Here is a 26753-nt window from a genome sequence, read left to right as displayed (position 1 = left end):
GTAACGATGTTTTAGTTTAACAAGCAATACTCAATACAACGAACTGATTACAATATCGTCGCGCGTCTTATTATCATACTCGGCTCTCAACTACCCGATTCATACTCTCCGGCTCCTCCACTCACACTCTCTGCGGCTTCTGCATTCACTCTCTCTCCGACTTCTCAACTGACTCTGTACGACTTCTCAACTAATATCCCCTGGGCTAGCATCCCTTTGTCTTTTCTTAGCTCCACCACGCATGTGTCCCGCGAACGCCCGTGGCCAGGGCACGTAGGCCTTTTCTACGAAACTATTCACTCGAAGGACCGACGACACATTGATGGAACCGACGGCGCCTCGGCTTGTTTATGGTTAACTTGACGTTTTTCTTAGGCCCTTTTCTACGATGCTACATAAATGTAAATGTTAAGTAAAATATTTATATCGGAGAAGAGACAGAGAGTTAACCGGAGAAATCGAGTTTGCCGATGACTCGAGCCAATTAGTCTTGAGCGTGGAACAGTGGGTAGCATCGAGGATTCCGCTCACGTGCCTGTCCTACGAAAGCACGTCGTTCCAATTTAAAGACTGAAAGTTTTACCGAGGCGAAAAGAATAACAAAACGATCAACTATAATTCTCGAGAGGAGAGGAAAATTAACGGACTTGGAGCTAGTAAAACTCAAACGGGAAATTTGTTGGAGTGTCGCGAGTTAGTAAAGAAAATAATTTTACGAGGGTAAAGAGAATGATAAATTCTGCGATTAATTATTACAAGACGATAAACCCGTAGGCAAAAAAGCAACGAAATAATGAGAAACAAGAAAAATTGTTACGATTCGAACTCGGAAATCATTTGCAACATCGTCGCGTGTTTTTACCGAAAAGATCGAAACTTCCTTCGAATCGTACGAGATGTCGATAAAAGTTAACGCATGCAGCTTGTGACAGAATTCTTTGCTCGCACCGATGTTGGATGAACCCGTGAAACTGGCAGCCCGTTATATCACGCAGGCGTAATTTTCTCGGTGAAACAACGAGGCAGAACGCGTACAGGGTTAACAACGTGAAAAAGGATGAAAGCGAAGGGACAAAGAGGAGAGAAGAATAAAAAAGAAATTTGATGAACGGACAGTCGATGAACAGGCAAATAGAATCGACGTTCACGGCACTCTTGTCCGGTCGACGTGTACTACTCGTTCGAGTCGACGAGCGGGAAATAAACGCGGAGAAACTGATGAGAAGAAGGATGGGAGAAAAGGAAGCGAACGAAGACTGGAAAAGACGGCTATGCGGATTGTTAAATAGTTCGCGGCCGAACGAATCGTTCGAGACTCGTTAAACGTGGTAAAGAAAATACAAGCGTGACCGCACTCGTAAAAACGGAGCAGAAAGGACTATTTTCGATTCACTACGCGGACAAATAGCTGCACGCAACGAGTTTCCTCCCTTTGTTCATTTTTCCCGCTTGTCAACGATGACTTTCCGACTACGCTTCTGATCGAGAATTACCGGCCGCCGGATACTTGTTGCTTTTTGCGTGATTTGGATACTCATAGGAAACGTGCTTACTCGTTCGAAGGAAATAGACGGATGAGCTTCTAAACACGGTTTACAGGCTCGATACCTTTCATCCGGCGCGCTAGCTGGTTAACCTTCGAGGCCGACCCGTGTCTGACCAAACGGTGACAATCTACTTTCCGCGTAAGAGGTCTCGTAATGCTTGGATAATATGACGCCACACTGCCGAGTTTGTTGTTTCTCCCTTCTTACTTCCGAGCGTACAACAGTAAACATCTTGCGACGACTGTGTCTTCTTCTTCTTTTACCGTAGCAAGAAGCAGAAACACTGGTTTGGTATCTGGTAAAAAGGGCGATGCTTCGACGACTTTGTAAAATTTGTAAGTTCCATCGTGGCTGGATCTGTGACTACAACAGGTTACCATCGTAAACCATCGTGTTACAGATCAATGCGGCGTTTACTCTCCAAACGACCGCTTCGTATCTACGGGATAGTCTGTGAAAGATACTTCCATCGAACTGTTCTTAGACTTTCACGTTGAAGCAGTCGACTGCTCTTCGAAATGTACCTTTCCTCTTATTTTTTTCGTACTCACTAGGATTCGATGAAGATATTTTTGGATTCCCTGGGTATCGGTATCAGTTGTTCGTAAAACTAGCTACATAGGCAAAAAACTAAATAACAAGTTTACATCCCCTCGTGGAATAAAACCAAGTGGATCTACCACTCTTAATTAACTTCTTCCATTAAAATGGTCCTTAAAAGCCCTGCCGAGTATCCTGAATCCGCTGAGTTTTTGCGAAACATTCTAGGAAGTTTATGGCAAAAATTCCGAAGGGAACTGGCTTCTGTTGTTTTCGAGATGGCACGAACAGCGGAGCAGAACGAAGCGGAGCGAAGCAGAGGACTCGCAGGGAGGAAAAACAGCCGAACGAGAGAAGAGGATGATCGTGGATGCACGTGGGCTCCGACACGGCCGCAAAGAGCCGGCAAAAAGGCGCGACGGAGAGGGCACGGTTGGTTGGTGGCACATAATGCAACCGCATCGAGCACGATTCGAGTGGCTACGCCGATAATGGCCGTTGCCAAGGGGGAATAGCCGAGCAACAGTGTGAGCATTTCGTGCGGAAATCGATTACGCAGATTTCGCGACGATACAAAAAGAAACGGAACGCTGCGCTAGTCCGCGCTGCATCGCGGCGTGAAAATGCGCTCTGGAATCCAACCTGCTGCCCGCCACGTGACGTTCCACCGGCTGCCAATTTCGTCTCGCTTCGAAATATCGTGCGCGAGAATTGTACCGTTCGACAACGTGATTTGAATTTGGGCGCGACTAAACTGCGACACACGACTATTACCGATTAGAGGATTAACCCGATTTTCCTCGATAAGTGTGTTTACCCTAGAAAAGCTCCATTTCGATGTACACATAGCGAAAGCGTTTGCACATTTGTTAGAGAAAATCTTCGTAAATATATTGTCTTCGTTGTACGAATCTCCTTGAAATTTTACCGAACCTGTGACTTAACGACGCTATCGTAATTATATCGATAAAATTTGAAATCGAAAAGATTATAAAATGCAAACGTGCTTTTTGAATAATCCAGTTTCTTTCCTGTGTAATCCATTCGGTGTTCGTTACAATATGTACAACACTATATACAAAGATAGACTAACGTAGACGAATAATACCGATGTGTATCGAAGGGTATAATGAAAGCTAAGAAAACCGTGTTCACCTTTCTTCTTCGCGATGATTCTGGACCCATAGTCGCGAATCTGGACGAGATAACGCGGGTTTCTCCAACTGACACACATCTACGTATCTCGAGCAGCCTGTCCAGTAAAGCCTGGAACTTGTCGAGAATATCTGTTTACGGGTAATAGAAATATTCGGAGTAAAAAGAGAGGTAAGGTAATACAAGTGGTATGAATTAATTTTATTAGGGGAGAAAACATTCGACGTCGGCGAACGACAAAGAGACTCAGCCAGAACATGTTCACCGTATCGCGTTACGACGTTGTACGCGTTTCTTCCTTAACGCCGAACGTTCGGTATCGTGCGAACGACACCCGCAACGGTAATTGCTCGGACGCGGCATGATTCCGTCGTAAACGTTAATAATCGCGGAACAAATGGAAAGCGATAGGCAAGTAAACGCGCGAGGCTGAAAGCGGCAGGACGCGCGAAGCAAAAAGCTAGGCATTTACGAGCCATCACCACGGAAGACGGTAACGCTCTTCTTGTCGCTCCGAGGTGCCTCCGGTTTTTGCGCCTCACGGGGCAGCCGTAAAACGAAAGGTCGTTCGCGAACAAGCGATAAAGCCGCACGAGGAAGTCGATCGGTAATTACGGTATCGATTAATTTTTTTAATCGCGTCTCTGCCACGGATTTAATTGATAACCTAACAGGTTTTATCCAGATTTCTTTCGAACGAAAGCGACAAGACGGCCAGAGAAATCGAACCACGATTTTCTGCAACTCTGGGATACCAACAACGAGTCGACTGACCGATCGTTCGTTAAAGCGAATCGTCGCGGAGGGTAAATGTCGTGAATTTATACCCCGCTGCGATTACCCTTCTCCAATGGAGCATCATAAAGGATAGCTTGCTCGAACGGAACGCGGATTCGCGTCGTACAACCGATTCAATAGACCAGACGATGCATACCTTCTGTGACTTCCGGCCTCTGTACAGCACGGTGCAATCGGGTTGTAACCGCGTAGCGCGGACATCCTTGAATCGCATTCAGCGTCTTCTAATTACAGGTCCGCGTTATAAATCACGCTGCAATGCGAACCAATAACGGTTTCGGCCACGACGACGAGTCACGTTTGCACAGGATGCAACGAATTGCACCCGAGGCTAAGATTTTATACTTCGGATCTACCGTCTCATCCCACGACGTCCGTCAAACTGGATCTTGATCGGAAGACCGGTGTCTATTTGCGAGTACGTACAGCTCTAAATTTGACTAAATCGTAAGCATTCGATTACGATCCAACGCGCCATTGCGAGCTCGAAGAGAAGGAAACGTATTTGCTAAAAGTTGGAGTATATCGCTGGTCGGCAGCCAGCCGCCGTGCCGGCTCCATAGGATATCATGCTCCCTTTGAATCGAGCGTTAGAATGGGCCGAGGGAGAGACGTTGGAGAGGAATAGCTCCTTTCGAAGCGTACACGGAGGCGGATAAGCGATTCGACGTAGCCTACAAAGCACCTAACTCGACTTCCGGGCTGCTGGTAGACGCGTGCAAAGGGCTGCCTCGGCCTTTTACGCTGCTTCGCCGCGCCTTGTATGGGAAAACTCCAGCGAGAATCATTTTCATGTCCGGCTTGTGCGGGGAAACGATCCTTGCTCGTTTTCAAACGGATATATCGATTATCTTGCCGAATGTCGCTGAATCGAGCAAACTGAGATTCGAAGCAAACGTTATTCCTTTCGTGGACGACTTTGCCAAGTTGGATTCGAAGAGAATTCTTCCGCGGTAATGATTCGTTGAGAAACGACGAAAGTACCTCTTGCCGCTTATTCTATCGCGAATTCGACGTTTATTTGGAATAGTCCGGTTCACGGACTTAGTCACGGTATTAGGAAGATCGCGAAGCCAGATAGAAATAAAGCATATTCCGGGCACGAGAACAAGAGATACGATAGAACTCGATTTATACAAACTTTGTCGGAAGACAAACGGTTTATATAATTGGTGCTCGTACGGTAAAAGGTCGTTGCTACTTGCTGACAGTGTTTAATTCACGACCTCGCTACATCGTGACCGAACTCTACCGTATTCCGTTTTATCGAGCCCTGAAATGCGACAGCAAAGCGCAGCACGACTGGTTCTGGCGTTTCACGGCGATCAATCTGATCGTCGAAGCGTTCCCGTTTGCGAGCTGGCAGCTCGCGACGACTCTCATCCGCGCGTACCTATAAATAGACCCGTTCTGACTGAACGCGTGACCTTGACGAGAAATCGCCGATAGATCGAGCGGAATCGAGGCAGCGAAAAAGAAGGCCAAGAAACCGAGAGGAAGCACGGAAGAGAAGCAAAGAGAGAAACGAGAGCATCCCTATCGAGCATGTTATTACATATTCGTACGAACTGATCAGCAAGTACCATGAACGGAAATAACGCGAGGAGCTGCTGCTCGTGCGTGTTATCCTTTTTGGAAGCTTCGAGAGCTAAACTCGAGCGTTCCGACGTCGAACCGACGAGGCGGTCGGTTTGTTGGTCTGGGCGAGGCTGCCTACGGCTAGATCGCTCGAGGGAACGTGTGAGAACGAAGGTGCGCGACGACGGAAGTCTCCGAGGAGGAGAACACACCGGCCTGATAGCAGTAACGAAGCTGGATAAGCGAGCCTTTGAGCCGTGTTTATCGCATCCTGAGGAAAAATAGAAATGGAGTGAAACGGTAGGCGAACGAAGCGATACGAGGGAAGAAACGAGCGCGGAACGACCGGTGTGGACGAAGAGTTGCCTAGCGCTGCGGCGAATTTACAGGTCGAATGGGAACTCGAAGAGAAGCTGTCGGACAGCGTTTCGTTCGGAGGTTGCGATTAACGATGACCTTGGGTAGTAAACTACGGTCTAATGAGTAATAACAGTAATTAGCATCGGTGACGAGTGTTGAAGGAGATTAACGGATGAGCAGCTTTGGTCGGAGGAAATCGCGTACCAGGGAAGATAGGCACGAACAGACTCCTCTACGATCGTGGCTGCTCGTTGTTTGCGAGGACGGCGGCAACGGCGTCGTGCCGGCACTTCGCGAGTCCTTGACCGACCCTGAACCTCGAGGAAGAGTGGAAAGCCGGCTAGTACCTGATTGGCTGCCGCGCGCCACACTCGATGCCTCTCGAACCGGCCAACTAAAATATAGTGATTACGAGAGAAGCTGGTGTGGGAGGAGGCGGCGTAGGAGGAGGCTAGGTTCCACGAGAACGCCGCGGAAGAGCCAAGAAACGACCGAGCCGACGGCCGATCGAAAGGAACATCTTCCGACGCTGTTCCTACTCGAATACGATAATCCTTGTTATTTCCAACCGCTATCGTTTCCATTTATTTATTACGTTTCGCGTACTTTGTTGCTTCTTGCCTCGTTCGGAAACAATTAGAATCGTAGTACGATCTCGTTCACCTTTGACGCTCCTGTTTATCGATCGATCGTCGTACCATCGATCGACTCCTTTGTTCGCCACCTCCGACAAACATGGCGTTTCCTCGCGAATCCGGAGAAGAATGGGCAATTAAAGTAACGCGATAAAGAATAATCATAAGAACAGCACGACCGACGTCGGATCACGGAACCGACTATAGCGGGATAACGTAACGTAAATTAAAAGTAGCAGAGAACGACCTTTCTCCTCTTTTCGACTTCCTCTTTGTACACGGTGCCACGCATCTCTCACCGGGAGATTCCCGTTGCGGGAGCCTCTTTCGTCTCCTTCTCTCGGTAATTTCGGTGATGATCCCTAGTTTTCTAACGGTACCACGAGAATCGAGTCAAATCGGCCAACCGGTAGCCACCCGAAAATCACTCGACGACGTACCGTCGATAATTTCGTCCCAATTCGAACGAAACCGAACGAAGCTCCGCGTGACTACGCCGAGAGATGGGGGAACATTATTCTCGATCATCCAAGCGTTGCTCGAAATACCGGCGAATCCATCATCGAAACAGCGAAATAAGAAGATACGAACGAAGCGTCTGTACGATGGTTTCCAAGTCATCCGACAGAATTGTCATTCTTCGTCCATCGATTGATAAAAGACGCGCTGGAATTCGCTCTCATCCTCCTTGGAAAAATCACCTAAAGCGATTTATACCATGGAACGAATCGTGCCTCTACAACGACAAAAAAGAAGTTTCTCTTCCCTTAATCCCCGATTATCCACGGTGTTCGGGACAATGCTCCGATCCGGTTATTATTCCTTCGCCGTACGCGCTGCTCGATTCCGTCCAGCTCTAAGAAACCATCCGAACGGATGCCATTATATCGATCCGATTAATTATGGGAAAGAGCTAGGTACGCCGGCACGTAACGCGCTTCGTATGAAATATCGCAGCGTAATCAGTCGCGCTTCCGACCCCGCTTCGCGCAAATCTATTTGCACGCGTAACGATGATTGAGACGCACAAAGCACCAGAGGTTAGAGCCGTGGCATTTTTTCGACGAGAGAAGGAGGTGCGGAACGAGCAATGGCATTAACCGATCTCGTTTGTACCAGTTGGTAAACGCAACCTCTCAAGGCCTCGCAATATACGCGCTTTTTCGATTCAACGAGCCTCAACTACTTACGTCCAAGCACCGCGAATCAACGATCTACCAAGCGATGCTTGCTTTTTATAGTTTTCGCACCAACCGCCGTTGGCTCCGCTACTCTCTTTCTCTCTTCTTCTCTCTTCTTCTCTCTTTTTCTCGTCCCGTCGATTCGTCTCAGAGGTAAAGCTCGGAAATCGTAATCGAGTGGCATCCATCGCAAACGATCGCAAACGATCGCAAACGAAGCCGCGCTCATGCCCGAGGAAAGGTAAACGAGACGAGGAAAAGAAAGGAGTTAAACGGCGGGAACGGAAGGAAAGATGGGTGAAATCGCAGGGGGCGGGATAATTAAGAGGTTAACCCGCGGTGACCTCGTCGACACGGCGATTCTCCATATCTGCAAACGCGTGGTACTTAGTTAGACGGCGTTTCCTCGGGCGAACGCGAGGACTCGAAGGAGCTCGTAAAGCATCGAACGGCGGGGCCACAGCCCGAACCCGTATGCCCGATCATCGTCGTGGAATAACTTCGCACGACCCACGGCGAATCGTATACACGCCCGCGTGCAACGATGGATGAACGGATAGACAGATAAATAGATACTTTATTACAGGCTGTAAGAACCGTAAGACCAATCCGCCGCGGGATGGATCGATGCGAGTCCTCTACCACTGGGACAGCGAATGGATGTTCGAAATTAAAGGTACGGGCGAGTGCGCGTGACAGATGAATGCCTAGATAAATGAGCTGATTTTATCCGTCGGAGATTCGACCGGCGGCGCGATGGACACTTTGACCCGGCCACCGGACAGAACAGAACTTCCTGCGATTCAGGAGCGTTTAATTGGAAATCTATCTAGCCGCCGCGACGTGTTACGTCCACGGTACGACTATAAGTCCACCGGAGGAAAGATTCGACCGGTCCGACGCCGACAAAGAGAAATCGTCGAGAGACGAGCTGGACGAGGAAAAAATTAGGCGAAAAATGCGCGGACACGGTAGCGAGGATCGCGGTCTAGCAAGGCATAAAAGTCTACAGTTAACCAACGGTGACTAGCTGGGACAGAGGAAGGGTCATTTGCATGGTGGCCACGTGGTCGCAAACTCGACGTATGCAAGTTAGATCAACGAGCATAAAACGCTACAGTTAGGCACTTAGGCTGACCAGCGGCGCTGATTTCGGCTGATTGTTTTCCACGGTTCTCTTCATGGTACGCTGATCACGCTGTCACCGGGCAAACCTGTTCCGCAGACATGTCGTTGTTTGTTCTTAATCACGGACAATGCCGAGACCGTATCACTCGCCAACGTCTAGGCGTTGCTTAGACCGTGGTCTCCAAAACAGTGACACGCGATCGCCTCCTTCACGCGTTCGCTGCAGGGTTCGTCGTAAGAAAGTTACGTGGGATCGTACTGTAATTACTAGATCGCGGATATTTATGCGCATATGAGAAATTTAAAGATGCAAAGATATTCAGATCATGACGCTTTCCCTCCGTAAGAGAAAGTAAAGAAAAAGATGCCTTAATCGAAAATAGAGGACCGCCGTATAACGCATTATTGCCTCCTAACCGCTTGAAACGTTACTTCGCTATTGCTCGATCAGGCAACAAGCGAAATTGATCTTCGTTTGGATCGCATTACTTTAATTACATTTGCAAAAACATGGAATTGCATAAATATCCATGGCATAACGATCCAACGTCTCTCCTCAAACTTTAAATCTATCGCGTCGTTTGTTCGAGTAATGGGCATTCGACGTGCCTTCAGTCCGATGGTAGCAGAGTCACGCGAAACGACTTACACGCGTCGCGTGTTTAATTAACGCGATTCCACGATGTCCCGAGAACGCGGGCATCTCGTTCGTTCAGAGCCGTGACCCGGGTGAGCGTAGAACGCGCGATGTTGGTCGACTGTTAAACAGAGGGATCGCGTGTAATAAAGAACAATTAGAAAGGACGAGGAACGCAGGAACTCGAGATCACGGAACGAGATGGGACTCGCTGGTCGTCGGAGAATGTCGAATATCGCGCCTAAATCGGTGGAAAACCGGGAAGTTTCCTTGGTTTGACCGTTGGTCGGTGCGCGCCGAGATCGTCGAGAACGTTGCGTGTACATAACGACGGCCATTAACGACGAACCGCTTCGATTTGCTCTCGTAGCGTTTCGTAGAAGAAAAAACCATTATCCGACAGAGGCGTAACGAGTCTACGTCGTTTCGTAGAACTCGAGTCGCGGAGGCATCCCTCTCGAAAGCTCGTGATTCGTTGCAGCACGAAAATTTACTCTCGAATTCGAGCGGTTTACGAGCACGGTCGCGCGGTGAACATTTTTCCCGCCCCATAAATATCCCGACGCCAACATTAATGCGCTATACATACTATTCGTGGTGCAGGACCACGACTCTCTTATGACGTATACGTCCGTTAACGATCCACCTGCACGGCTAACGAGTAGAAAGAAACTTGGTACTGGTGAACCAGATACGTTGTTCGCAATCGAGTCGTAAATCAAGGTCGACTCGTTGTTCGATTCCTTCGTTCGATCACTGCTGCAGGTTCGCTCGCATCTCCTCGAATTCGATCGTTCCTCGAAGGTAAATTGCGATACTAATAAATTTCCATTTCGACGCAAGAGTCTCGTCAACGAGCCATCAATCTTCTTGTCTACCTATAGTCACGATAGATACGTAGACGCAACACGTGTTCTCCAACTAAGAATCGGATATCGCGTTCGAACGTCGAGCTTGACCTTTCCCGTTTGAAGAACGTACGATCGATAGACGTCAGTGGTTGGATCTTCGGACGGATCTTCGCGTGGGAGATTTCCACTCGATTTCGGCCAGCTATCGTTGCTTTGCATCACGATGCATCCTATCTGGAGGGCGAAATACCTTCTTCGAGAGTATTTCTTTAAAATAACAGTTTCATGCAGCGGTGATTGTCATCAAGGGCCATTACGGAGTTAGAGAGCCGGTTAGTATCCTCGTAAATGGCGCAGTTAGGATATTCACGGTAGTTTGATATCTACGGCGAAGGGTTCGGTCGGAGGTGACGGTGGTTCGGTCGCTCGAGGCAACGATCATCGTCGTTTCGTAGGAACACTGTGATCAGGCTCGAGGCTCTCGCGTCCGCAAGATAGCTCGTTAGCGACAGTTATGTTTATTTAGTGGTCGATTTATCTGAATGGGAATTATGTGGAATTGCGTGCACGCGTGGATTGTACACGCGCGCCACCGCTGCGAGCCGAGCGGGACGATACGCTCGCCTCTCGCTTCGCTTAATAGCCTTGTTAGCAGCGAACCGACGCTATCGAAACAACTGTATTTGCCCAATGCTAGCTTCCGCGGAATACGCATGGAATGTCCAAGATCGGCCTTTCGCTCCTTCGAGTAAGCGAAGAAATAGAAAAAAGACAGATGGCGTGGGTCGATGCAACGTGCGTGTTTCGATCGTGTCTTTTTCCTCCCACACCTGTGATGGAGCTACGGCTCGAAGATCTTGCCGATGCTTCTCAATGTCGTATTTCAACATCCCCTTTCAACGACATGCAGAAAGTGAAGTTCGAATTCGACTATTGTTCAACGGCGGAGGATAGCGAGGAATCGACGTAGGCAAGCATACCGTGCGCGCTCGGCGCAAGAGTCAGCGGATACGACCATACGGAATTGCAGAGACTCGCGGTTTCTAATCGGAGATCGCGTCGCCTCGCACGACCAGCCATCGTCTCCGTCGTTGAAGTTCGCCGCCCGACGCACCGAATTAATCTTGCTTATTACCTCGACTCGACCCTCTGCCACGAAGCACGAACGTCGCTCGGGCTTCCTGGTTGCGATCATCTTGCGATCGATCTTTGAAAAATCCTTTCCTCCGCCCCACCTTCTCTTGAATTTCTTCGACCCTCCTATCTTCTTGCGGGGCAGCGTGACCGACGATACCGTCGCGTCAGCGGGATAATATTCGCAAGGTAGGGCGTCGAGGGCGGCCCATTTTACGAATTCTTGTCAATGGTCAGTCAATTGGCGGCAGCGGAGGAGCGTTTCATCGCCGAGCAAATGACGCGACGAACGATTCGGTAGCGGTTGACGCGATCGTCGCACGGAAGTCAAGGCGAGATATAAAGAGAAGGAGAAAGACCAAAGGTAAGAAGAGAGAAAGGGAAGGAAAAAGCGGTAAAATGTCACTGTTCCCTAATTACGCGAAATAACTAGCCTGCACTGGGTTCGAGAGGAAAGCGAGAAGATAGAAGGGAAGGACGGAGAGAAAGAAGAAGGAAGAACGAGATAGAGACGCACGGAAACATCGTAGCCACGAAGAAGCGAGAGATCCCCCTTGGATGGAGCCACGGTACCGCTAGATCTCGCGGCCAATCGCGCGACCTGTTTACGCGAACGCGTCCAATCGCCGGCTAGGTTTGACCGGCAAGCAAACGCGACCACCACCCGGCCAACTCCGTTTATAAAGTGAGCCCGATGCGCCGCCTCGAAGACAGAGCCGTGCCGACAGCCCAACCATCAGGAACGTTGTTTTTTTTTCTATCCATCAACCCGTCCGAGACGAGTGTTCCGTCGTGTGTGATCGACCGGTGAACGAAAATTCGGTGAAGGTTTCTCCATCCTCTCTGTCCTGCCTCCTTTCTTCTCCTCCGGTTCTCCAAAGATTTCCGGTTCCGCGAAGTTTCGGCCCAAGTTCGAGCGGGAATCCAGTGATAACCGAGAGTGATAAGAGAGAGCTGGTGAACCGAAGAATTCAAGTTCGATACCGAGTGAATTTCCAACCAAGGTACGTGCGTACCCAAAGTGTTCTCCAACCTATTCCTGGTGGAATAAGTGTTCGAACGCACCGGTGTCGAAGATTCTCCCAGGTTGATAAGGAATATTCAATGATAAGGAGTCTACGACGATCGATCGAAACGATCCATGGATCGATTAATCACCGCGAAGACGTGATAAGCAGAGTGACGAGTCCGCGACGGGATTTACGCGATGAGAATCTTCCTCGCCGTTGCTTTCGGATACATGTTCGTCCATTGGATGGCTTCGCACAGTTTGCGAGAATAGATGGAACGTTTTGGAGCAGAAACGACGCGGTGGTGGTCGTAAACGATCGAATACGCGACGCGAAAAATATTCCAGTTGTAAATCGTACCAATGCGATCTGTTCTTCCTGAAGAGATTCTTCTCGGAGAGTAGAGGTTAGATCGAAAAACAGATAGATGATCGATCGAGTCGGGAAAATAAAAACTCGTGCGATCGGCGCGATGCCTCGTGGTCGCCATTCCCACGGTTCAGAGTCGAGCAAACGCGGTTCAAAGTCAGGGCCGTGTTGAGCAACAGTCGAGACCCGTAATATCGAGCGAACGCGAAACCGCGCATAAAACCGAAACGCGTTGCTCCACCACGCTCGTTTCGCCACGCCGGTACGCTTAAATTACCTTCTAAAACTAGCTACGAAATTGCGAGCGTCCAACACTCGCGGACAATACCGATCCGACCATTTTCATTGCGAGTAGAGAGAGAAAGAGAGAGAGAGAGAGAGAGAACAAACCTTTCTGGTAGACAATGCTACTGTAAGCTGCGTCGTGTCGTGTAAATAACACGTCCGTGTTTCGAATATATCGAATATTTTTAGTCGTTTCAATGATACATCGAGCTATTGAATCGTTTACTGTATTATGCCAAGCGAATCGTTGTATAGAAAGAAGAAGTATTTCGAATAGGTGGAGTATTTTTAGTCGTACACGGACACTCGGCCGTCGAATCGTTCGTATTCTCGATAGACGTCCGATTTCGTGTCGGCCCGCGACGCCAGTCGAATATTCATGCTGGTACCTTGTTTCGATTGGTCGGAAGTCCGTCGACCCTTCGAACAACGAGTTAGTCTTTCGATATGTAAATTCCGCGAAGCCAACGATATCGAGTTAAATATGACTCCAGTTAGGAATTTCGGAGAAGAAGTTATAAAAATTCAAGTAAAATAGACAGATCTTAACGAGAGATACGCGAAGAAAGCTTTTCGAAGAATCGTGCAAGTAGTTTCGTACCGCGAAACGTTTAGGGATGGAAGTCCGATGTGTCGCGAGCAGGTGCGCGTTTTCTAAGGTAGAAGCGCGGTCCAAGTCGGTGAGTTCAATGCCAGAGAGGCGTGACGCCTGCCAATACTCGCACCGCCGGCGTCGTTATTCCGCGTACTCGCACTTTCGCGAAGATTACGAATCATCGAGTCGAGGAAGTGCTTGCGTCTCCATACTATCGTCGATTATCCTTTCTGCCGAATGCAAGTCGAAACGCAACGAGACACGATCCACCGTACGTGTTTCTATCGTCTCTTCGGCGAGTCATTAAAGATAGAACGGCGGTAAACTCTTCTCGCGGAACGTTCGAACAATGGCTAACATTATTCACGACTAAGAAACGGAGCAAATGAAAGATCCGAATGAAAGTGTAATCGTCGAGTGACCGGAAACGTTATTACGTCCATTATGGTTCTCACGAAAGGTTCAACAACCATTAAATCATCGGGTATGTTCGTATATTTAATTACGTAACTCGAGCACACTTAATTACCTTTTTGTCACGCACATCTTACGCCGCGTGAAAGAATCCTGATTAACTCTGGAAACAATAAAACTAGAGGTTCTACTCTACCACGGAGAAACGATCACACGTATACACGTACGTATATCTGGTGTATCGAAAGAAGAAGGATGCATAGAGGGATTCGCATAATGTTATAGCACGTTATAATTTCACAGTCTCGTAAGAGGACGATGAATAATCTCTCCCCTGTACTTTCATAAATCGCCAGTCATCGTCGGTCAGAAAATTTCAGCGAGATCCGCATCGGCTCGTCCAGGTGCTATATTTAAACGACCAACGATGCGACGCTCGAATGGTCGCTGACAAAAAACTCTAATTCGTGTCCCCAAGATCTGACGCAGCATCCATGGTACTTGCACGGAGAATCGTTTCGTCTTGAAACGATCAACGCATCTCGGAAGATGGTAACGTTCGCGGGACTGGTGTTCTTGCACGATATAAAGTCCAAGAGAGAAGAGACTCGCTGGTAGAAATAGCGTGCGCGCGCAAGCTCACCGCGCCGTGACGGACTCCTTCTTCATCGCCGCCACCATCATCATCACCGCGATCATCATCCTCGTCGTTGCGATCGTCGCCGTCATCGTTCCTATGCTTTTCTTAAAGCAGCCCCACTTTTTGCCTTATCGCCGCTATGAATCGCCGAGTTACCAGCACCAATCCCATCAACAAAGTTGAACGAACTCGAAAACCATATTCGCCGCTTCGCACGGGCTTTGCAAAGGAGTTTGCGAATTCCCATGCCCCTTGCTAATCTCAATCGTTTCTTCTAACATCCGTCGTCATTCGATTCGAGCTTTTACACCTAATTGCGTTTGACAGGAAACGATTTGTTTCTTTCGCAGCTTTCATCTTATTCGTTAAATCGAGCGATTTGACTGCCGAGCGAAGATCGTTTCGCTTCGCTCGAGCTTTCGCTGCCGCGATCCTGAATGGCCAGCGAAGAAGAAAAGCGGAGTCCGCGAGAGGACACCCCGAGGTGACAAGCGTGACGTTTTTCATTTGGCGATTCGCGCGAATCTGCCATTCGAGTCGGCGGTGTTCTCTTCTATCCTGTCGGTGCCTTTCCTTTTTCCTTTTTCCCCGGACTCGTAGCCACGACCTGCCCCACTATCTCGCGTTCAGCCGATGGAGGATCTTCCAGGCGCCGCCTGGCCGTTGACCCCGAAGCTGCCTACGGCCCTGACCATCTTAGTAGCTCCGCGCTTCGCTCGCTTAGATCATCGTCGGACGACCTGCTTCTTCGGCGACCCTTTGGAATTTTATCCCGCGGAATCTTTTCAGTTAATTAACGTTTCCTCGTCGAGCGTTGTTTCAACGCCAATCGCTCGCCTTCGTCGACCTTCTCGCCTCGCGCGATCCGCGTCAACCGGTCCGCTCGTCACCGAGAAAGATACCAACAGGTGTGAGACATTCCGCTCAGGAAACTCGTATCTCCGTTGCTACTTCGCTGCTACTCTGCTCTATAAATCTGACCAAGAATCTGGCGTATCTTTTTCGGTGATTAACGAGTAGTTGCCTCTTGGAATATCTCGCATCTTAAAGAATTTCGGCCTCCGACTAACTTTGAACTTGCTGCGAGGTTCGACGAACGGAGTTCGTTTGGCTGGAGTCCAACGTTCGACAAAGACGCGATCGACTAGAAATAGCGATCCGTCGGTTCGCCACGGTATAGTCGCCAGGGGAATATATATGTGAACCGCATAACGGATGTCGGATTCATAAGTGAGACGCGTGGAATGTCGTAACAAACGACCGGTTAGAGAGCGGCAAACAAATTCTCATTTGCGAACAATGAGGACGGGACACAGGTTTCGCGAACGCGCCGAACAAAAGCTAGATTGCGATCGTATTAGATTGCTTCGATTTGTGCGTCTCCGTGCGACGACCTCGCGACGTTGTCCGGATGATCGTGAAGAAGGATTGCAGCTTCGACGCGTTCACGGAAGACACGAACGTTCGCAGAAGGTATTTAAGGTATCTCATTATGGCTAACAATATCCTCGAACGCGCTCTACCCATTATCTCTTCCGCCCTTAATCAGTAACGCTCAATTTCTAACTCGTAATTTGCGCGGACGGTGTGTACACGCTCGAAAGGAAGAAGGTAGGCAGTCGGCGGGAAAGTGAAAAGGAAGCGAGCCGAAGGAGAAACCAATTACTCGAACAGACCGATTAGTTGTCTAAAACAAACGGACTTGCCTGTGTGGGAAAAGCAAAACGAAGATAGCGGTCGAGAAATTTTCGATCAACGACGACGAGAACAGAAGGAAAGTAGAAAGATGGGAACGAAGATCGTGCTGAGAGTCGATGAAAAGTATCGATACGGGGATCGAGGATGAGCAATGGGCAGTCGAACGCGAAGGTAAACTCGTAAAGGCGAACGAACCCGAGGAGTGAACGCGAAAGAAAAGGGGGAAGAGGACGACAGGAGCTCATTATTGAACACTTAGCACGTTTTAAAGCTACTTCCTGGCCATACTGCACAGATAGGCGTGGACGCGCGCCGCCGCATCTCTTCGATTCGCTCGACACAGCCTTTAATGATTCCACGCTGCCTGCCATCGTCGGCAGTTCCTCGCGATTACAACCGAAGGCGAACACCTGTGTTCCCTGCACGGTCTAAAAATAAGGCGAAACCTCCGGATAAAGTATTCCACTCGCGTTCGAGGGAAATTACGCTTTAACTTAAGGCGATCGACCGTTTAGATTTCCTGCTTTCCTAGTCTCGCCAACGATCTTTTACGAAAGGAACCTGCCTGCCAGTCGGCCTTAATCAGTTCAGAGCGCTTCGTCCTTCGTAATAAAGTAAAAATAAAGCGTCGGGGTGTTCCCTGGCCCGTCTGAGAACACCTGCACGATCGGTCGTTTAAGGCGTACTGAAAAACGAAAACAGGAAAGATTAACAGCCTGTGTAATTTCGGCGGTCTGTGTAATACACGGAGAAAAGAAACACCATAATCTCGAAGCGTTCAGTTTGCCCGTGGTTATGGGGGGCAATACATCCGGCAATTTTGGGCCGATTTTCAATCGCTAAATGGAGATCGCCGATGAAGATCTCCAACGAAGAACACGCAAAGTACAGGATCGACGGTGAACGTTATGCATCCTCGGTCGATCGCGTAAAAATCATCCGACAAAAACTCGAAATGCAGAGAAAACGCGATATCGCGACAGATGCAGTTCGCGGTTCGCGTTATTTGCAAATTGCTCGATCAACGGTACCATGTTCGATTCTCGTGGAGGAAGAAGGTCGCGATGGAGGTACGCGACCTGGATGACTGGCACGATCAGGAGAAAAGGAAAGAAAAACCTCGTACCGATAGTTTGGTCTTCTCGTCACGAACAAATATTTGAACCCGTACGACTGGTAATGTTGGAACGTTCTGTTTGAAAGTCGTTCCGGTGAGTGCCCTCCGTTCGTTTCAGCCACCCTCGCTCGTAACTTTCCGTGGGCCGAATATGTGGGTAAAACGGTTCTACCGGTCTCCGATCCGGTTCTTGGGCCGTCCTTACATTTCGATAGACTACACGCTCCACTGCGCTAAAAACACGATTTAACTCCCTCCCTTCGTTCGATTTTCCAAACTTTTCCAACGACCGTTACGCTTATCGGTGTCCGCCTAACGCTAGCGGCATTCTTTGCTCGATTTTCACGAGTCGAAGAATTACGAGGCCGCAGGAATATACGGCGGAGCAATCGATTCGACTGCTTGAAGGAAGGAGCGTGCCGAAACCGTTCGCTGCAATCCGTTAGAAGGCCGGCCATCGAAACCGTGTCGTTCGCGGAAGGAACGCCGGAAAGAAAAAGCCGGTTCCTGTTCAGCGATCACGTTTGTTCGTCGACCGCAGGCGCCACGAGAAAAGGAAGTGTTACAGTTTGACCGTGATCTTTCGACGCCGATCTTTCGCCGTTTCTTTCGAAAGCAGCGCTCTACCTATCCGAAACCATATTGGCCTATCGGACTTCGCGATCCCGGAAAAGTCTCGAGAAGGAGTAGATTTCGCAATGAGTTTCGCCGTATTCGGTTTATCGGAAGGATCGAGTAGCGCGTCCCATAAACGGCAGAACGAAGACGCAGGGGATTAACGGGAAGGAACGGATACGGACGCGGTTCGAACGAACGCGAGTTGATATCGTTAAACGGTAACCAAGTTTTTGCGACATCTACGCGCGATAACAACCGCCTCGCAACGGCTTTTAACTTCGCGTGGGTGTGGAAATGGAGCACCTTGGACGGAGACGTCCTCGTTACCTGTATTCTACCGTATCACGACCAACAAACTCTAATATCTCTGGGCTTCGAAATCCGTTTCGGCTTCGGCACCGTTTAAAAATCCAGACGAAGCATCGTCTTCGCTGACCGATTCACGAAACTGATTTAAATCGTGCCGGGTAAAGGACGTATTCTCGGCGTTCGTGATCGAACTTGCACGATACGTTAAGTAGCCGTGATGGTCACGCGGCCTATAACAATGCCATAAACGAAGAAGAAAGATAGGAAACGAGAGGAAGAACAAGACGAAGATGGAGATGGAAAAGCAAACAGAGACACGCGATTCCTGGAGAATATCGACTGTAAGGAGTTTGTGGACCACGCAACGGTAACCGCTCCTCTGGAGCGCGAATCGCGGAGCTTGTGTTCGAACACCGTTACACTTATGAGCGCGAACTCCATAAAACGCCACGACCTTAGTTATCGGAGTTGGCCGGCGAGGCCACGGCCACGGCCGCCAACGACGCCCACCGCTCGCCTTTATTTTCTCTCACCACTGTGTTACCGTTAACCGTTGTGTTTCCTTGCGAATCTGATTTCGCGTCCCTCTCTGCTCACGACTTTCTCTATCGCCAATTTGTGCAAATCGGCGGCTGCTCGCAACTGTCGTCTTCCGGCGAAAGGGCACAGGCCAAGAAGATGTAGGACGAGAAGCTACGACGTAATGCTGAATCGTAAATTGAAACGCGCCAAGTAACGATAGAAACCTGACACATAACGTTAGAAAATTCTATTTAAAAATCGGTAAATCGATAAAAGTAAAATGAAAAATAAATATTAGAAACCATAATAGAAACAGATAATGACGGGAAATTCTACCGAAAAAATCGACGAATCTCTTGGCAATTTGTGGAATAAGATTAAAAAATCTTCGCAAGGCGAAGGATTGAGAAAATGAAGGATGAAAACCAAACCGGAAACGAAGAGCCGCCATCGCGGGTGAATCAGTTCTCTCCCATCTATATATACAACATCCTGTTGATTCCTGGCAGAGCTCGCGAGAGGCAACCTTGTCGTTAATGGCGATGCCGACGTCGAACGACTATTTATCTCCGATCTCGTTGGAGCATAGGAAGGAAGACTCGGAGGGAAAAAGGAAGAGCATCTTCCAGGCAACGATCTGTTAAGTGGCCGTTCGCGATCGAATTTCCCATTCGATCGATTATGATATTTTGAACACGGCCTCTCTGTCGTTGCCGAGTGGATCGAGTACGCGGTTATCGTCGATAACGATCGTGATAATGGACCATCGAAGTTTTACGACTGATTCGACCGTTCGCTTCTGGAAAATGACATTCCTCTAGGAGCTTTTTTCGTGATTGTCGTCTATCGAACGATACGCATACGGTAGCCATCGGTGCATAGCTCCCCGTTTCTGCCGATAATGCCACGCAACGGTGCTTCTGCTCCTGGTCGCGGTATTTGCGAACGCCGATATATAAATATCGAGCAATGGCAGATGGTGTACGAGTGTGTCACGTTCCGATTGCCCATTAACGGTACATCTTATGGATAGGATAGGATAGGATAGTCGTGGGATCGCGATCGCGGCCTTTAATCGGTCGTTCCGACAGATGCCACATAACTTCACGCATCGAGCATTCTTCCGATGGAAAGCGTTTCTCATCGCTTCGACCTACCACCGATAGATCGTGTATTAAAACGTTTTCGTCTAAACGGCGATCCCGGTGAACTCCCGCCGGCTGAAAGTAAGTAATTACCGAGTCGACAGGCTACAAGCGGGCGTACGTAATTGCTAAGAATTTACGACGCCACCGTGGACGATTAATCGAGCAAAAGGAGGAATGTAGCCGCGGGGGGATCGTGCGCTCGAATTTAAAGGCGGTCGCTATTCGATTTGGCTGGCCAGTTTCGACGATTTCTTGGAAAACGATCGTATCGAGGCGAATAAGCGTAGCGACCTGTAACGACACAGCGGAAAATTAATAACGCGATCGAAACGCCGATAAGCGTCTCCTTTTCCTGTGAAATCTCGAGGGAAGGGCAAAGGAGAGATAACGAATCTTAACTGTCTTAACGCGAATCTGTGATTTCTTAGGGTAAGTAGGGACAAATTAATTGCTCTTCCTCGAACAAAATGCTCTCAGATTTACTATCTCGTAAAAGATTAAAAATTGTCGTCGATTCTCATCGATCACATCCGTTTTTATCTTTCTCGTTGTTCGTACGATTCGATGCTTGCGAATAAAACGTGGAAGACGCGATTGTTCGCCGGGTATAATCTATTTTTTCCTCTCGTTTGTCGTTTCGTTGTTTCGTTCTCGACCGCGTACACGACCGCGTAAGAAGACAATCGGCGGTGTCGAGTGTACGCGCGATTCCACGAACAAGCTTAATTAAGTAAAACAAGTAACTGTATCAATTAGGGACACGCTTTGGCCGATTGTTCCGTCCGACGAGAATATTTTGTGATTTATAATCGTTCAAGACCGTTACCTTTCTCTTCTCGCGACGAGGTATATCGCGGCGAAGGAAGAGAAAGAGAAGGAGAGGCGAACGCGAGAACCGCGACGAACCGAGTCGAAGAGAAGGGACGAGATAAAATCGTCGATTCTAATTCCACGCGATGCGCGCCTAACTGTATGCAATAACTGTGGCACAAGGTGAACAATCTTTGTCGACTTTAATGCGACTTTAACGACAGCCGCTCGCACCGTTACCGGTATAGGAATTTCCTGAGAATCAGTCGACAGAGAATTATTGTTTTCCCGCGGATTACACGTTGCAGCTTAATACCGTATCCTGGGTTCGTCGTTGCCGCGCAGATTCATCGCGTCAACTAACGTTTCGGAACGGGTTTCCGGCTTAAAAGCCTCGCGGTAGGCGTGCGCTATCTGGATCCGTGACGATTGAAGAGTTTGCCGTTTAGATTTACGTCTCTGCGAGACGAATCGCGTCCAACTTGTACGGACACCGTTGTATGCGCGATAAACGCGTCATTTTTGCAGACGTGTCTATCAGACGTCGCGTTTCCGCCTTCGAACGAGACTGTGAGAAGGTTAACGCGTACGGAATGACAAAAAGAATCACGTTCTTTTTATATCTGTAGATTTATTCTTCGACGGTGCGTGTTTTCTTAAAACCGTCGCGTTCGCATCTCAGCCGTATCGCGTTCGTTTAAAAAAGACGCAACCGTAACATCGAATTACGATACACGTGCGTATCTTCGAATCGCTGTTCCAACAAGCGTAAAAGCAGACTCGTTCGAAAAGGATCGGCTGGCCTAACGAAAGAATTTTAGCCGAATCGCTGGTTCGTTCCTTGCCCCGGCAGGGCTCTCGCTTCTCCTCTTTCTCCTCGATTTTACGACGAGCTCCACCCCATCGTCTAGAGGCTGTTTATCATGGTGAGGAACTTTTATCGACCTTATTTTCATTAGGAGGAAAAAAACGAGGCAGGTCTGCCGACCTCGCAACGTATAATTTAGGAGCGATCGAATCTGCGCGGAACAGGGCCCACTAACGTGTTCTATCTTTCGCATGACGATCCTGGGAAGGAGCGTCGTTCGGTATAATTTTATGTTTGACTATCGAAGCACCGAACATCGAGCGCGCAACTTTCGTTCCTGGGCTCGCTATTAATATTCAACGAACGACGCGACCGGTCCCTCTGCTTGGCTGCTTCTTACACGACGAGTCGCGTCCGTGGCAAATTAAATCACGGTTACATCGATACAAACAGAGATATTGACCGACTTAGACCGTTCCGTATCTGTAAAGTTGCATCTGCCTGAATTTCATTAATTATAACGCTAAATGGAACGGGAGAGACTGGATCGCACACTCGACCGCGTGGTAGTATTCTCGGTCGTTGTGCAACCGTAAAGGGAGGCTGATACTCTTCCAATACCGTTAAAAGCAAGCAGACGCAACTTCGAGCGTCCCGTTCCCTTTTCCATGGTAAACCTCTGATCGCCGACGCTTCGACGTGGCAAAAATTCTAATCTCTCGTCGAATCTTCGAACTCGCCACGCCTTCCCATAATTTATGGATAATAGAAAGAGAGGATGATCGATACGAATTTTTTGTTCATATCCATATCTAATTAACGCTACCGAATTTATCGATCACGATCGTGCCGTGACTCTGCGTTATCGACCGACGTACGAACGAAACGTCGTACTTACGGTTGGACGAAAATCGCACAGCTATAGCGACGATCGACGAATCTGTGCAATTTTTCTGAAACCTATGGTTGTCGCTCGAAGCGAAGGAATTGAGGCGAAGCGTCAGCGAAGAGTGACAACTGCAAATCGACGCTTCGAGTTTAACGGTAAATCGCGTAACAAATCGAACGGCCGCGACCGATGAGAAATGGTCAATGAAACGCGGCACGACTAGTTTGGTAACTCGAATGGTTACCCGATTAAAACCGTTGTTCGGTCAACTTTTGCTCGACCTAATTCCAACTGACCCTGTACGAAGTTCAAGGCGAATTTCGGGACGAAAGTGGGCCTTCCCTTCTCTTGCCGGCGAAATACCATCGAGCCAGTAGAACCGCCGCAAAAGGAAGTAACCTTTCTCGATTGTTCTCCTGCCGCGAAAAGGTCACGAACCTGAGTCGGTATATAACAAGTTCTCCATCACCCAAATAGATCGTAAATAACGTATCTACATACGTAATAATTATTTTATTACGCTGTCTTATCAGTAAATCCATCACGGGGTTCCTTTCGCCAGACAACGCTCGCGAATTTCTATTCGCTGAATTTAAATGCCATTAAAAATGGCATAGAGACTGCTGAAATCGCTTGTGTATTCGTTTTCAATCGCCGTATCATCCAATTCGAAGGCAAGCGCAAAAGATGCGTGACGAAATAATGAAAATATATAGCGTACGATACGAGAAAAGTGCAAGTTACGATCGTGGAAAGGGAATGAAATACAAATTATTAAAGATTGTTAACCATTTCCAATTCGATGGCCAAGAATATTACGTGGATAGTTGATTTTATGTGCACGTGAGATCGCGCGCGTTATTACGATAATTTCCATAGAGTGGCGATTCTTCCGCGAGCTGGCCGTGTCCGCGAATAGAAGAGGAGAATCCGCCTCGGGGATCGCATGAACTTGACACCGAGATTGCTTGTCTACCCTCGGCCGTCAGTCGTCGACCACCCAGATGGAGCAGTCTATTAGCTCTTAACTACGCGATTATTTTCAAGGAAGGTTCGTTTCGTTAAAAACGATCGGATCGACTGGTTTGTTCAATTGCGTAGCTTGCCACAATTTCAGAGAGGATCGTTAAACGAAGCATTACCTTGATCATATAAAACGCTCTCGTGGGCTACTCGTGTTTGCCATAGTCGCTTGGATTCCCCTCGTCTTCGCCACGGAGTAGAGCACGACGGTACCTACGGTTAGACACTCCTCCTCGAGATTCGTTCCATTTTCTGTTTGTAACGCCGAATCTTGTTCGTCGAATGTAACGGTCAACTGTTTTAATAATTGCCGTTTCCTGCGATCGCGAAACGAACGAAAGAAAAGGCATCGATGGAGAAAGGAGACGAGGCTCCCAACGTTTTCTCCTCCTTTCGACTCTAGTGTCGTGCTTGTCTTCGCTTAACGGTATAAACTTCCTCGAAACGAGGTCGAAACCGAGCGTTCGAAAAATCTTGCAATTGCGCAACCACGCTTGGGTCTCTAGCGATTAATCGTTTCGTGAACACCCAATCGCATCCATCGACTCATAATAAATCGGCGTATTTTCTTTCCGCGCGATCAACCGCCGCGTACCGTTAGCTTCTTCTTTCCGATTCTTTCCAAGAAACTGCAGTTCTCCGTGCAGAGTTTTAGATTCGTGGAAAAGAATCGTTCCGGTCATCCATTCTATCTCTTAACGTCAGTTAACGTCCGCGTTTCACAGCTACCTATATCCTGTTCTTTATCTCGCGCGGATAATTCTTCGGAGAAATTTCTTCGGTCAACTCTTTCGCAGCTATCGACGCATGTGTTACGCCGCATTAACTATATTCTTCTCTCCACTTCTTCTTCGCGTTTTTATCTTTTACAGATGTGTCCTTTCTTTGGGATATTTCATTCGTAAAAATCGTAGGATACGCAAAAGATAATAAAATTATATTCGATACTAAAGGCAAATATTGAAATATAGTACTTATTTGGGATTATACAGGCTCGAGAAGAATAGCTGAATCGATACTATGATGAAGTATACTTTGTTTCCGTTTGACGCATGTCTAGCTCTATTCATGGATATACTGCGTCATACTAACGTTGTCCAATATTACCGAGGCAACAGGTGTATCTTTATTTTCATGCGGCTTTAAAAACCACGCAGTATATAGTCATACTCTAAACATCTTTATGGATGAACAGACTTCTGAGAAAACACTCTTGCCCGCGACGTGCAACATAACGAGAGAGTGCTTCAAGGACAAGGCGATGACTCGTTCGCGGCGCGCGGGATGCTCCAAAGAAAATGTGTTAATCTCTCAAGCGTTTTGCCGGTATACCGTTCTAACGGACTCGAACTTCGCAAGTACGTCACGTTTGCTCGTTCTTCGCAGAAACATTAAGATCGTTACTGTGAAAACAGCGACGGTGACGTGTCTCGAAGGTAAACAACGTGCAACGTGGATCCTTCGTCGCGATAATGAAGCCGGTAACCCTATGATCCGATTCGAGACGCGGAAACATCGAAACTGGCTTCTGCCGTTTTTGTCGATTTTGCACACCCGTCGATCCACTAATCGTTTAACGAAGCAATTAGACGATTCGAGTCCCCGAACGAATCCCAAAGGACTCGATGCCTCGCAATATTCGTTTCCTCGTTGATTCTACCCTTTCGATGGCATGGAAATTCTACGAGCTTACTATTCGTGGTATTCGATTGACGAGTCTCCCAAGTTGCTTCGAGTAGCGATACATCGACGTTCTACATAATAAATGTATATAGGGAATGTGGTTATGCTCGTAAATCGACGAAGAAGAAAATGTAGCGTAAATAGTTAATCCAAACAGAGAAACGAAATCCTTAATTATAAAAGGCGACGTTCAACTGGGCGGACTCGGTTGCCCTTTAATTTGGTGTTCACCGCGAATGGATACGGAACGGGATGCCTAGGGAATGAGGATGTTTGTTCACAATAGCGAGCATGGTTGCTCGTGGCTGGCGAAGGTACGTAGCGCGCCTGCGGATTGATTACAAGGTATGCAGCCCTGCTTACAGCGGGCCGCTGTTGCTTTACCACGCAGCTACGAAAGAGTAATAAGGCAAGCGATTTTGGTTCAGAATTGCCACGTCCTACGTAATTCTATTTAACCGCTGTCCACGAAATGGATGCAATCGACTGGATTCTGTCGACACGATGACGCGATTCATGAAATGTAACCGTAAACGACGAACATTTAAAATTGCGAAACATACGTACGTGTAACCAATGCCATCTTCTTTTCGTATAATTTTATAGTCTTCTTTTTGCACAAAAATAATCGTTTATTTGTCGAATACGAAAGTAAAGGACAATAACGACGAATAGACCAAAGAACAGTTAATTCGGTATTGTATCTTTCAATTTCGATGAAGAGAATCGGTTTCCGCGCGCCATTGAACACGCAGAAAGCAATGATCGGTAGTAAACGAATCGTTCTACCATCGGTTCAGCTCATCCTCGGCAGAGAGGAACGAATGACAGGGAACGGAGCGAATGAAATGACAGAAAGAAACGAAAAAGGGCGAAAAGTTTATTTGAAAGTTCTTCTACCCCGGAGCTGGACGTGCCGGTCTTGCCAGACGATCCCTCGACTGTTCTGCAATTTCACGGCTGATATCGGGTATTACGAACCGTTTGCTCGTTTTTATTCCTTTCCCGAGATGATAACGAATATGCAGGATTTTTTCTGACATTGAAACAAAAATCTCGCGATGAACCGGGAAACATCGAAAATCCGTAGTTAGCGAACGAACCGCAGAAATCGACATGTTCTTGACTCTCGTCTAGTTCGATGCTTTCTTGGTTTTTCATTCGCGTTTCTTCTAATTAACTCTTTCTTATGGACTCGATCTTCGCTCGCGTTCGACGAAACAGATCGACGATAGGAAAGATCGAAACACGTAACAGCGAACTCGTCTTCG

The 26753-nt window shown here is 48.1% G+C and overlaps 1 protein-coding gene across 2 annotated transcripts in view; it reads left to right on the top strand.

Moving 5' to 3' along the window:
* The first annotated feature begins 12235 nt into the window (after positions 1-12235).
* Positions 12236-26753, top strand: part of LOC126916778 (uncharacterized) — a 36643-nt gene continuing 22125 nt past the window's right edge. For both annotated transcript variants that reach the window (XM_050722928.1, XM_050722927.1), the window contains exon 1: positions 12236-12548. The gene's annotated coding sequence lies outside the window, so the exon portion shown is untranslated. The remainder of the gene's footprint in view (positions 12549-26753) is intronic.

Source organism: Bombus affinis, chromosome 5 (genome assembly GCF_024516045.1).
Source record: "Bombus affinis isolate iyBomAffi1 chromosome 5, iyBomAffi1.2, whole genome shotgun sequence".
Classification (NCBI taxonomy): domain Eukaryota; kingdom Metazoa; phylum Arthropoda; class Insecta; order Hymenoptera; family Apidae; genus Bombus; species Bombus affinis.
This window is presented reverse-complemented; position numbering and strand designations above follow the sequence as displayed.